This window comes from Pteronotus mesoamericanus, unplaced genomic scaffold (assembly GCF_021234165.1).
Source record: "Pteronotus mesoamericanus isolate MK-2021 breed Mesoamerican mustached bat unplaced genomic scaffold, CSHL_Meso_final scaffold_232, whole genome shotgun sequence".
Classification (NCBI taxonomy): Eukaryota; Metazoa; Chordata; class Mammalia; order Chiroptera; family Mormoopidae; genus Pteronotus; species Pteronotus mesoamericanus.
The window spans coordinates 27,066,905-27,081,597 of record NW_026555311.1 but is presented as its reverse complement, the minus strand read 5'-3'; the positions used below and the strand labels follow the sequence as shown (position 1 = coordinate 27,081,597).

At 35.7% G+C, this 14,693-nt stretch overlaps 1 protein-coding gene across 2 annotated transcripts in view; it reads right to left on the bottom strand.

Moving 5' to 3' along the window:
- Positions 1 to 14,693, bottom strand: part of WDFY3 (WD repeat and FYVE domain containing 3) — a 271,717-nt gene that overhangs the window by 239,104 nt on the left and 17,920 nt on the right. Inside the window, exon 2 of one of the 2 annotated variants that reach the window (XM_054591789.1) lies at positions 2,741 to 2,834. The exons of the other annotated variant lie outside the window; for it this stretch is intronic. The gene's annotated coding sequence lies outside the window, so the exon portion shown is untranslated. The remainder of the gene's footprint in view (positions 1 to 2,740; positions 2,835 to 14,693) is intronic. 2 annotated transcript variants of the gene reach the window in all.

The window sequence follows — 14,693 nt, the reverse complement described above, 5'->3', positions numbered from 1 at the left end:
ATGTATGGTGCCAGTTACTGTACTGGAAATATCAAGAGAAATATTATATAAAGTATATGATTGTCTAACCACTAAGCTGTACACCTGAAAACACATAATAAAATTTTAAAAAAAAAGCAACAACAACAACAAAAAACTGGGACCTTTGGCCCAACAACCAAGGAGGAACTAAATGTCATGTGAGTAAAGTGGAGGCAGATACTCCTCCTGGACCTTTAGGTGAGACTGAAGCCTTGGCAGACATGCTGGATGAAGCCAGAGAGCCCAGCAAAGCAACATTAGATTCTTGGCCAACAACAGGTAACATTTGTTGTTTTAAGTCACTAAGTTTTGGAGTCATTTCTTACGTAGTGCCATGGGTTAAAATGAACCCCACCTCAGAATATGACCTTATTTGGAGATAGAAGCTTTTAAAAAGTAATCAAGAATTTTTATAGAAGTATACAGGTTAAACTGAGATTATTAGGCTAGGCCCTAACCCAGTATGACTGGTATCTTTGTAAAAAGGGGAAACTGGGACAAAGAGACAGACACACATAGAAGAAAGACGGTCAGGTACAGGTCAAGGAAAAAGGCCTGAAACAGATCTACCTCTCAAGAGCTCGGAAGTAAACGATTCCTGCTTACACCTTGATATCATACTTCTAGCCTCCAGACTGTGAGGCAATAAATTTCTATTGTGTAAGTCACACAGTTTGTGGTAAGTGTTATGGCAATCCTAACAAATTAATACATGTAGCAACAGAAAACTAATACATATACTTCATTCAAACTTTTATTTGCAGTACCAAAATAAGCCTCAACTAATTTGCTCAATGCAAGACTCAAGAAGATAACCAAAGCTTCCAAGTCTTTATTCTGGAAAAAAAGACATTAGTCTAGAAAATCTTAGACCACATAGTTTTTTCTTTTGTTAGCTGGGACTGCTGCAAACATAGAATCTAACCTACTCATTTCAAAAGTTGCTGCTACCCTGGCCAGTGTGGCTCAGTTGGTTGGAACATCATTCCATAACCAAGAGGTTGAGGGCTCAATTCCTGTCAAGGCATATACCTAGGTTGTGGGTTCCATCCCCAGTCTGGGAATGTATGGGAAACAACTGATCAATGCTTCTCTCTTGCCTTAATTTTTCTTCCCCACTCTTCCTCTCTCTCTAAAAGCAATGAAAAAATGTCCTCGGATAACGATAAAAAAAATTGCTGCTGCTACTGCTGCTGCTAATGTGCCAAGAGCTGTTTTAAACACTTAGCATATATTAATTCCTCACAAGAACCCTATGAGGTACCACCACTATCAATTCCATTTTTAAGATGAAGAAACTGATGTCCAGAAGTTAAACGCTAGGATTTAGTAAACTGAAGTGCACAGAGAGTAAGTAATTTATAACTATCCAAAATCAGTTAGTAGTTGAGCTGGGACTAAGCCTAATGGTACTTTCTCCCACCTTCACATCTTTTTCTTAAAAAGTTAAACACAAAAGCTTTTCTTTTACTTGTTATAGTCAATCTTTGTATTTCTACCTTAGAAATATCTATATCTATCTTTGATTTTCTATCTACCTTCCTCCTCTAACCATATAAACATGATTACCCATTTTCTTCCATTCCCTGAATCCTAAAATGCTGTTTTCAATTCCTGATGTTCTTCTTGCATCTATGTGAATCATCTTTATACACTGAACACAAGATTTCACTTCTACAGTTTGGAAAATATGGCTTCAGCTTAACATTTGATATCAATTAAAATACAAATGCACCTGGGGAGAGTAATACTATATTATTAGTCATCTGCATTTTAGTAGGAGTAAGTCAGAGGACAGGCTTTGAAAAACGAAGATAGCAAGACAGCCATGGCAAAGTTGTAAAATGGCACTGCCCTAAGTCACAACTTGTCTGCAAGGATTGGGAGCTTAGGAGTCTGAATTACAAGATATAAAGCTTAGGGGGTGGTGGGAACCATGCTTCCCCTGACAAAGAATAGAAACATGAAGGAAGCCAGTTTCCAGAGCGGCACTCACTGGGAACTTGAGGGAAACCTGACTGCATTTGGTCCCTGGGCTCTTTTCAGGCAGCCCTTCTACACTTCTGTCCCTGGATCCTTTGGCATCCCCTTTGACACACCGAAAAGACTGATAATGTCCCCTTTTGCTTAAGTTAATTTGAATCTACTTACCTGCAACCAATAGATAACTAATATGGTCAAAAAGTACCCTCTCAAAGGCTCAGAACATTAGTGAAGTACTAATAACCTTATGTAAAAAATGAGCTTTTCAGTAAAAATAAGATAAAGTAAAATACTAAAATTAGGGCAATTAGGTATCAACAGTACTTTGAAATGCCTTATGACATAGTCAATCATTCAAACTAGTCACTCAAAGTAAAATATAATAAAGAGTTCCAAAACCTGTGCTTACAAGATTTTTCCAGGAAAACAAAAGAGTAAATAATACTTTAAAAACACAATTTTATTATACGTAAGTAACTACAACAAAAGTAACTGGTTTAAACCCAGAATTGAAACTGACATGATTTATTCTAACAAATCCTTTTTTGGTGCAGATAACTAAGAGCCATCCAGGAAAGGAGGCTTACCCAAGTTTACCCAGCCATCAGTAAAAAAGAATGACTGAAATCTAGCTCTTCTGAGTCACAGCTGCGAGGTCTTGCTGCGGTGCAGCAAAGACCATCATGATTCTGTTCCTGGCTCCTTGCTCAACTGACAAACTAAACCTAAAACTAACCTGATTCTCTGTTCTGGGCTGGCATGAACCTGCGTAGAAACAACAGGAGTGGCAGGCACCTTCCTTCTGAAGCAGACGTGGAGAAGTATTATATCTATGATGAAAGAAAAACAAAACAAAACCAAACCCAGTTTATTTTCAGAATCTGTTTTAGCATCATGAGTCATTCATTTTCTACTGATTCTCTATCTCTTTACGTGTTGCCAATGGTTTAACAGTGGAACACATGGCACTTTATTTAAGACAGAATTTGCTATTCAAAATCTGTAAAGATTATAGAGTTATTTAATGATGGTTTCTACATGCCATCTAGTTCAGCTTCTTTATTTAACTGGCGAGGAAACTGAGACCTGGAAGTTATGCAAAGAATCAATGACAACACAGTTATTTAGTGGCAGAGCCAGGTTCAGAAACTAACTCTTCCCACTTCTCGTTCTGAATTCATTTGTACATCATAGGTTACTTTGTCTCTTTTTGGAGATCCAAATGTGAGCAAAAAAGGAAAAAAATTCATGTTATTTCTCTTATGTGTATTTGTAGATGTGGTGTAGAGCTGAAAGTTTGTTCTAAATTAAAACACTGCTCTCTCACTCAATGGTTATAAACCAACCTTGAGTTATTCAGCATGCCTTATATAGGATATTTAAATATGTATTTACCCTTCAATATTTTAATATGAAAACATGAGTATTTGAATCATGAGATCTAGGTTCTGGTCCTTCTTAACTCTGCTATCATCAAGTTCTATGATCTTAATTATTTCTTTGGTCCCAAAGCTCCTTTATTCAAAAATGAGGAGGTTGGACTAATTCCCATGGGCCTTCTAACTCTGAAATGTTCTGCTTAAGAACAGGGTCTTCTTTTTTTTTTTTTAAGGTAAAAATGTAAGATTTTAGTTTTTATTTTATTTTTTCCATTACCCTTTATCCCTCTTATACATTCCCCACAGTCACCACACTGTTGTCCATGTCCATCAGTCCTTTTCTCTTTTTTTGCTCCATCCCTCCAACCCCCAAACTTCACCCCCAGAGCTGTCAGCGTGCTGAGTCTCTTTGTTGCTTGTTAGTTCAGCTTGTTCATTAGATTCCACATACAGTGAAATCATATGGTATTTTCATCTTTTAGCAACATTATGCTTTTCTCAACTATTTTTGTTATATGTTAATCTCTTTGACAATGTAATTACAATAGTTTAAATATAATTAGTAATACCACCTTCAAATACAGTTAATTATAATTCAAAAGCCTATGCAACAATAACCTAGTTTTGCTGCCTATTTTTGTTTGTTTTTTTAAGAACCCAGCTGGAAGTGGAAGGAAAAGTATTTTTTAAAAATCTACCTCCTAGGTGGTTTCTGAAAAATATCCTGATTCATTTTCCCAAATCATTCATTCGCTTACTCATCCAACAAGTTGTTACTAAGTGACTTGTCAGATGGCAGATACAGCCTTAATCAGACAGAAGACTTTAAAACAAGATACCTCTAGAGAGGGAGTGACTCTAGGAATTCAAGTGGCAGTGAAGGAGTAGGCAGAAGCAATGAACTGTCTCCTCAAGTATAAGTCAGAATATGCCTTTTCTATTTTTAAAATATTAATTGCTACAAACAACACTTATTTGTAACATGTTTTAAACTCAAAGCAAAACAACAGAATGAACATCCAGATACCTGTTACCCAACTGAGGAACCTGCATACAGGTTATTAGTAATGTCCTACTGATTTGTTCCTCCCGACCCTACGCCTCACCTCTTTTATCCCTTCTGTCCCCTGTAACTGCTATCCTATATTTTGTGTTTATCATTCCTTTGCTTTTTTAAAAGTATATTATATATGTCCCTGTCCCCAAACAACATAGTGCTTTCATTTTGTTTCTGTAAAAATGGTATTTAACAACTCCTGTCTTCTAGGTTATGACTTTTCCATTCAATATTATGTTTTCAAGATTTCATTCAAGTTGTTTTATGTAGCTGTAATTCATTCATTTTCACTACAGAAAAATTCTGCATTGTGTGACCATACTGTAACTGAATATTCCATTCTCTCTACAATAGCATCTTGCTTTCCCCTGGGTTTGTTTCCTGTGTTTGCTATCATGAACAATATGATGAAAATTCTCATACACATCTCCTGTTCCACAGATGCCAACGATTCTCGTAAGTATGTGCCTAGGAGCTGAGAAATATGCGTATGTTCAATTTTTCAGGAGGATGGTAATTTTTATTTTCTCAAAAGTATTATTAGCAATTCATAATCCCACCAGCAACAGGTAGCTCATATTGATCCATATCCTCTTTAGTCATGACAAGTTTTTTTTTTTATTTGGGGGTATAAAATGGCATCTAATTGTGGTATCAATTTGTATTTTTTCTGTTAATGATACTGAGCATTCTTCAAGTTTATTGGCTAACTTGTGTTCCTCTTTTATGAAATGCCTATTCATCTCTTTTGCCCAAATCCTCTTCAACTGTTTACCCTTTACTTAATTTTTTTCATAGAAACTTTTTTTTGGATGCTGATGATTTGGTTTTACCCACTTTGCATTACTAGTTACAGGCAAGTGATGAAATAAAGCAGCAGAAGCAGAAACCAGACAGGAGGCCAGATAGAACTGGAAACAGCAAGCTAAAGTACCAATGTTCTTCTCAGCCATTTTTGTAAATTAATGCACTACAGATACCTGAAAGTATCCAAAATCTAAAATAACATGTAATTGATCCTGTTAGAATATTTTAATATGATGTCAGCCAAGGGTAAATGCTTTGATATGATTTCAGTGCCCTGTAACTGCAATATAGTATAATTTCAGGTATCACTTTTAAACAAATCACAATGTAGAATAGACAGAGCTCTCATTTTGACCCTGACATTTTATATTTTTATTTCATGCTTTGGTTGCCTCCAATTTAGAATGTCAGTTTTACTGTCAAAGGGGTGAGTTTGAATGTATATGCACATGGGTATGAAAACTAAATTTCAAAAGTAAATTATGTAAATCAGAACACCACAGAGACCTGGATTCCAGACTGGCCTAGAGAGGCAGTTGTGCCTCCTTAGACTAGCCATGTCTTTAAGTTGGTTTTCTTACACCTTACATGGAAGTTGTGCTGGGTAAATTCTAAGGATCTTTGAATCATGCTTTTTGGCTTCAAGATCAATGAGGAAAAGTTTTTTCCAGATAGCCCCAGAAGAGTTTTAGGAATCTGAGTGTTACACAAGACTAAACAGTAACAGAATGCTAAATGTCTGAAAAAAATATTAACAAGCAGGGCTATAGCCCTCCTATGGCTTCTCAGGACTCCTAGCAGATCACCTGATAAACAGCGTCATGCAGGAAAAACACCCAAAGCCACATAAGCACCAGGCAGCGTGGCTCAGTTGGTTGGGTGTCCTTCGCAAACTGAAAGGTCGACGGTTCAATTCAAAGTCAAGGCACGCGCCTGGGTTAAAGGTTCTGTCCCCAGTAGGGGCATGTACAGAAGGCACCCAATTGATGTTTCTCTCCCTCCCGTCCCCACTCTCTAAAATAAAAAATAAAAATAAATAAATTTTAAAAGCCACATAAAATCTGAACCACTCTGTATTCTGGCTTTGATTCTTTTATAAGCAATCAGAAAAGAACCAGATCCACACTCACCCATTTACCTTCTACTGAGGTCACCAATTACCTACATACTGTTAAATCAAAAGGCCAGTCAGTTCTTATCTTTCCTGACCTATCTGAAGCACTTGGCTCAGGTCCTGATACACTTTGTTTACCTGGCTTCCAAAGAACAAAGACTTTCCTGGTTTCATCCTATTCCAGTAGCCATTCCTTTTCATCCTTCTTTGCTCTATCTCCTCTTCTCACTAATTACTAAAGTTCAAGCATTTATCCCCTCTCAGCCATCAGCAAATATATTGGCTGTATCTACAAATTATACACAGAATCTGACCCCTTCTCATTACCTACATCAAGACTTTGACCAGAATAGTAATTTGGTCACCTCTCAATTGGATTTCTTCCATAGTTTAGTAACTGGCATCCCAACTTCTATCCTGCCTGATTTCAGTCCTTTCTCATCAAAGCAGCCCGTGGTACTGAAAATCTTAATCATGAAAGGTAACATCTGTACCCAAAATCTCCAACTGGCTCTTCACTTCAAAGTAAATAACAAAATCTTTAAAATAGAAGAACCTACATAATTTGGCCCCTATTATGTTTCACCTCATTCCCTACTGACCTCCTTTGCTATTCCCTATACAAGCTAAGCATACTCCTGCCTCAGAGCATTTATACTTGTTCTCTCTGCCTAGTTTTCCAAGAGACAATTCTATCTCTGCATGTCTCACTCCCTTGCTGTCTTTAAATCTCTGATCAAATATATCCTAGGCTAAGTCTTTCCCATCCACCCTATTTAAAGCTGTAACAAGTCTGCTCCCAGAATCTCTAACCCACTTCCCCGATTAATTTTTCTCCAATGTTACTAACATTCAGTTATTTCACTTCTACTTCTGTTCATCTGTTTCTTCCAACAAAAACATAAAATCCATGATAGCAAGAGCTTTGTTTTATTTGGTGCTACATTTTCAATGTCTAGAAAAAGGTCTGGCACACAGTAATCATTCAGATAAATCTCAGTAATTATTCATCTCAATAAGAGAGAGAATAATTACCCTCTTAGGGTTAAAAATGACAAATCTAGGCTCTGTCTGTAGATAGTGGATGAGTGCCAGCCTGCAAACTGAAAGGCTGCCAGTTCAATTCTCAGTCAGGGCACATGTCTGGGTTGTGGGCCAGGTCCCCAGTTGGGGGCATCCAAGAGGCAACCAATCAATGTTTAATATCAATGTTTCTCTTTCTTACTCCCCCTCTCTAAAAATAAATAAATTTCTAAAAAAATACAATCTGAGTCAACAAAACAAAGTAATCTAAACAATCATGGGACAACAGCTAGATTATTGATGTAAAATATTCATTCCACTATTTCTTCAACAGATAAATGGAAACAATAACTCTGGAGACTTCAGTAGACATTATAGCTAATACTCTCATACACTTAAATAAGTCACTTAATAAACAGCTTCCAAAATTATGTTTTAGACTCTGGTCATCCACAGGGTGACTCAGTTATTTTCCACTGACTGTTGTCATATTCAACAATGATTGGTTTCAAGAGCCACAACACCAACACAAAGGAAAGTATTATAAAAGTGTTCATTCCAAACTGATTCCCAACAAAGAACCAAGCTCTTTATAAATAAATAAAGCCTAAAAGTAAAGGGCAGATATTTTTTAAAGCTTTAAATATTTTGTTTGGAAATAATTTCATACTTACAAAAAAAGTTGTAAATATAAGAATACAAAAATCACTCTTACACCCAAAGTCACCACTTGTTAATGTTATTATTTTATTATTTGTGGTCATGTGCTCTCTCTTGCACTTTCTTTCCATTCACACATACTTTTTTTTTTCCTAAACCAGCTGAGGATAAATTATATATAGTATGGCTCTTTGCTCCTCTGCTTTAATGTATATTTCCAAAGGATAGAGACTGCTTCTTCTGTAACCATAGTACAGGTATCTTCAGTAATATAAATACTGTTAAATATATTAATTTATCACCTATATGCAATTTTTCCCCCAACTGATTATAGTATTTTCGCCCATCTGGTATGGAATCCAGCCAAGGGTCAGATATTATAGTCACTGACTGATTCTTAAACCTCCTTTAATTTGGAACACTCCCATAGCCTTTCTCTGTCACTGTGACACTGGTTTGTTTGTTTTTTTTCCTAAGGAACACAGTCATTCCTCTCCCCTTTAAGTAGAATGTTCCTCATTTTAGAATGTTCTGAAGTTTCTTCATGATTAGATTCAGGTTATACAGACTTGGCCAGAATACTACAAGAATACTAGATAATGTGTCACCTCAGGGTGTCATATCTGGAGTTACATCCTATACATCTGTCCACATTGTTGTTGGATTGTCCATTTTAAAAAAAATTCTTATTTTCTAGCCAAAAAAAAAAAGGTTGATATCCTATGTACCCTGACTGGGCCAGGAATCAGACATTTATTTCTCTGAAGAACTCTGGTTCCTTTGTGTTGGAACAGTATTAGAGACCAAGACCTGGAGGTTAGGTGTGTCCATTGCTCTTTGCTTCTTAGCCTTCATGTTGAACAGAGTTATTAGGAAATGTATACACATATATTCATAAATGTATTTATACATATATGTTCATTCATATATGTATGTATATGTACACATATGACATACAACATGATTTAAAAAAATAATATATTTACACTAAAACCTTTTATTGCAATCCACTCCCATGGGATTTATTTCTGCTTTCCTCCATTCCGTATATGCACGTCCCTTCGTCCTCAAGTCCTGGCTCCAACAACCTCAAAATATTTACTCAATACACAAATGACCTAGAGTTGCTTTGTCCGCATCACAACAACAAAAAAAATCTCTGGTAGAAAGAGTTCAAGATTTGTTTGCAATCCCTGCCTCTTACCTCCACCCAAGATGAGGGTAAATAGTCAAATACTGTGTCAATAAGTTACTTAGATTCACTCCTGCCCTTCAACAGAGATACAGAAAACAATTTAAATACAATCTGGTTCATTTTTTTCAGTTGATTAGGATCTTTCCCATCCTCATCCTTATTTTGAATATGAAACATAACATGCTTTGAAAAGTCAAAACTATATGAAAAGGTATACTTTGGGAAGTGTCTCATTCCCTCTCATAAATCTTTGGTTCCATTACCTTTCACCATCTTTTCCTTTTACAAAGTTAAGCAGATACGCGTTTGTGTTATTTCTCCCCTCCCTTTTTACACAAAACAGAGCACACTGTATATACATGTTTACATAAACCAGCTCAATCCAGACTGGAGGAAGCTCTTCCCAAAGCATTTTATGAGATCAGCATTACCTTATACCTGAACCAGACATAGACATTAAGAGAAAAAAAACAAACAATCCAATATCCTTTGTGAACACAGACATAAAAATTTTAACAAAATATTAGCTAGCCAAATTTTCAATGTTTAAAAGAGATATTACATCATGACCAAGTGGAGTTTATCCTCAAAATATAAGGCTGCCTCAATATTTTAAAAATTGATCAATAATTCACCATTTAATAGACTAAAAAAGAAAAACCATATAATCTCAGCAGCTATCAAAAAGCATGACAAATTCAACAGCTAATCATGATTTTAAAAACTCTTATTAAACTAGGAATAGAATGAAACCTAAACTGATAAATGGCATCTTTCAAATAAACACAGCTAACATCAATATTTAATATCAAAAGACCAAATACTTTGTCTTTAACATTATACTGGAAGTCCTAGCCAGTGCAGAAGGTTATGATTAAAAAAGATACATTACAATAAATATAAAGTCTTTTTTCCAGAGACATGACTGATTTGGAACACCTCACAGAGTCTACAAAAAACCTACTAGATTTTATAATGGAATTTAGCAAGATTGTAGTATACAAAGTTCAATACACAAAAATCAACCATGTTTCTACATGTCAACAATGAAACTCCAAATTTTATATATATAAAATGCCATTTAGAATAGAACCTCAAAAAACATGAAATGCTTTGGGAAAAGTGAACAAACTAAGTGCAGGATTTGTATTCTGAAAACTCCAAAAACATCGGTGAGATAAATTCAAAGATGACCTGAGTAAATGGAGAGATATACCATATTGACAAATTGGAAGACTTGGCAAAACTAAGATGTATGTCAGGTCTCTCCAAATTTATCTATAAATTCAATGCAATCTCAATCAAAACTCCAGTAGACTTTTTATTTTGGAAACTGAAAGGACGATTCTAAAATTTACATGGAAAAGCCAAAACAATTTTGAAACAGAACAAAGCTGGAGGGCTCATGTTATCTCATTTTCACACTTTTTATAAAACTACAGTAATCAAGACAGGATAGGACTGGTGAATACATAGACAGATGTCTATATCAATGGAAAAGATCAGAATCCAGAAACTGATGCACACCTACACAGTCAATTGATTTTTGACAAAATATCAAGCAACTCAATGAGAAAGGAAAAAATTTTCACCAAATGGTGCTAGAACAATTGGACACCAACATGCAAACAAAACAAAAGGACCTCAAACAACCCATACATCATATTACATGCAAAATTTAACTCAACAAGGATCACAGACTTGTATGTAAAACCTAAAACTATGAAAATTCAAGAGGGAAATGTGTGAAATCATTGTGACTTTGGTTTAGCCAAAGAATTCTCTGATAGGATACATAGTACAAACCATAAATGGAAAAACTGACAAACTATTTCATCGAAATTACCTTCTGCTCTTCAAGACATTGTTTTGAAAATGGGAAAAAGCCACAAAGTTAAAGTATTTGTAAAACACATACCAGACAAAAGTCTGTTATATCCAACATATATAAAGAATTCTTATAACTCAATAGTAATAAAACTAGCAATCTAATTTTAAAAAGAGCAATAGATGTTAACACTTAAAAAAAGATATAGGTAACAAATGAAGCACATAAAAAGATATTTAGTATGGTTAATTATTCATGAAAAGCAAATTAAAGCCATGTTGAATAATGCTGCTATGAACATTAGCCTTTAATGGATAAGCGCTTTCACACTTTTCTTAGGTATATATACCTAAGAATGAAATTTATAGTTCATAAGGGGTAATTTTAACTTATAAGAAACTTAAGAGCAGGTTGCTAACGAGGCTGTATCTTTTCACCAGCAACATATGAGAGGGAACTTCCAGTTGTTCCCTATCCTCACAAAATTTAACATTGCCAGACTTTATCTTAAGACATTCTAGTAGGTGTGTGGTGGCATCACTTTTATGGTTTTAATTTTCATTTTCCCTGATGACTAGTGACGTTGAACATCTTTCTATGTATTTGTATCTTTCTATGTTAGTGTATTGGCCATTCATATATCCTTGGTAAAATGTCTGTGCAACTTTTTTGTTCATTTTCTGACAGGGTCAGCTGTCTCATTATAAAATTGGGAGAGTTCTTCAGATGTTCTGGTTCCAATCCTTTGCCAGATATATGTTTTCTAAATACTTTTCCTAGCCTGTGGCTAGTCTTTTCATTTTCTTAATGGTGCAGCATATTCATTCTGAGAAACTCACTGAGCTGTACACTTACAACCTGTTCACTTTATGTATATGTTTAAAGGAACTGGTTTATTTTACCACAGTTATCCAAGTAGATCTGATAACTATACGCATCACTCACCCGCCCTGTCCCTGAGAGGGGGGTCAGCGCCCGTCAGCATGTATTAGGGAATCGGTTTATTTTAAAAAGAAATAACGGATTGACATTTGGAGGGTGACAAAATCATTATCAACCAGTAAATAGCCTAAAGATGATGAGATCTGGCCTGCACATACTAAGAACTGGAAAATATGTCTTTATACTCCTAGTTATAAGCTCTTCATAGTATTGGGTCCCTTTCTGGTGCCTAGACATGAAACTTAAAATTAGCAAGGGAAAGAATAACATGTTAAAGGCCTCCCTCCTGCAAGTCTGTATTGCAATTTGACCTCTGAATTACAGGCATTTCAGATTAAGATATATTATACTTTTTGTTAATTACAGAGCAAGTTTTAAATAAAAAATTTTAGGTTGATATAAAAGGCAGGTTCAACCTAAATGTAATTACATGAAAAACTAACATATGCAATGACTTTCAATAAGCATCTGATTGTCAAATACATACAGTAAGACATAAAAATAAAAACCACTACATATGCTTTTGCTGACACCACAGAAAGCTTTATATAGTCGATTGGCCAAAAAATCCATTTAGTTTTTTCCATAAAATAAAACATACCTTTTTCATTTTCGCCAATAACTTTATTGATTTGGATATTTTGACTATGTTGGCTGTCTCCCGCTATTGGCTTCTAGTGGGTAGAGGCCAGGGGTGCTGTTAAACAACTTCCAATGCATAAGACAGCCCACAGCAAAAAATTATTTGGACAAAATGTCAAAAATTCCAAGAAACTTCACAAAGCACTACTGACACATTCCATTAGTCACAGCACCTTCTCCATACGCTGCCCTAATCTTTTTTTGCATTTCAGTTTTTACCTTTCTTGAAATTAAGCATGATATGCTGAAAATGTTGTGTCTCTTCTTTCATCTTCAATATTAAAATGGCTGCACAAAAATTCACCAATTTTGATTAATTTTTTTAAATGCACGCTGGTAAGACGGCTGTCACCAAACAATCTAACAAAATTGTTTTGAATGAAGTTAAAGACAACTAAGCACTACTAGAGCTATGGTATGGAAAAAACTAAATGTTTTGGCAAAATCAATATATAAGTATTGCTTATTAATCCTTTCATTCAGAAATTCTCTCTCCTAACTTTTTATAAGAAGCAAAAATCACATGCTGGCCTTTTTCATATTAATGAAGTACATACTTAGTAGAATATGAAATATCGAACAGAACACATTTTTTGAAGTCAAACAATAAAAGTTGCTCTCCACAATACCAATTCTTATTTTTCCTTAACTCATGCCCCAAAGATAATCCTTGTTTACAGTCTGGTATTGATGGGGGAACTCAAGAGTCAGAAAATTTTAGTTTAAGGTAATAGTTAATAAGCTTAGTAGTTAACACATATAAAAAGCTAGTATTACAGAAATTGCAGGTATGGCCCACCCTGGCTCCAGGAGACCACAAGCCACTGATCTTTGTGCTCCAGAAGAGACCATAAGCGATCAAGGTGGTATACAAGCCATTGTGTTCCAGGGAGAGACAGTCCACAGCTCAGGATAAAGAAAATGACCAGTCAGCAGATGAAAGGATGTTAGGGAAACTGCTGGACTGCAGCTTTTATCTGATTAACCTCTTTCCTGAAATCCCTTACCTACGCTTTTGCCCACTTATAAAAAAGGCTAGCTTGAAAGGAAATGTGAGATGGTCTTTTAGGTACAAACTCACCTTGTGGGCCATCTGAATAAAGTGCCCATAAGGATTCAATACGTCTCTGCTTATCGGGTCTGGTAGGTGACAGGGGGCATGAACGCCGGCTTTTCCAGTTTCAGTGCACAGCTTTTCAGACATTTTCTATCCTAAGTGTATACGTATGTGCATATGAATATAAATATGCCTTCACAAATACAGCATATATGGCATTTTAGAACTCTTTAAACCAAAATTTTGAAAATATTTAAATGGGCCTTTACAGTTGAGGAACTATAGAACATGAAATCAAAAAAAGGAAAAGAGCTGAGTTAGATAAGAAAAAAAGTAAGTTAAAATTTAAAATATAGTTGTTGAATGTGGCTTTAAATCATGCCTAAGTTTGGGAATGTATAAAATGTAATATTAATTTGCAGTAGGCACTTGTTGGGGTGGTAGAGAGCCTACAATCCCCCCCCTTTTTTTTTGTAGCATGAAAGATCAGAGGATAAATGATATGGAGATTTACAGAATGGCTATCTGAATGAATCTCACAGCCTGGCAATGGCTAAAAAATTCCTCTTACGTGATCACCAGAATCCTGCCACTGCCAAAGCAAGCAAATCAAAGTATAAAGCTTCCTAATGATCAGGTGGACAAGATGACCCACATCACAAATCAAGTCAGGCTTCTCCAGCCAACCTGGTCCTTGCTTAGTAGGTTCATGAAAACAACCAAGTGGCAGGTGAAGCAGTTATGCAAGGGATCAACTGCATGGACTTATTACGACTGACCTCAATGACACTATTGCTGAGAACCCAACTGCCTGAGTCCCCTCTGAGCACTACCTGTTGGTGAATTACAGCGAGCTCTTTTGCATTACAGAAATGGTGATGACTGGTCCTCACAATACACACCAATTCTGAATTTGCCTCTGCTGGCATCACTACACAAAAGTAAGTTGGGGTACCGTCCTGCAGGATATAAAATAGGTTCTGAA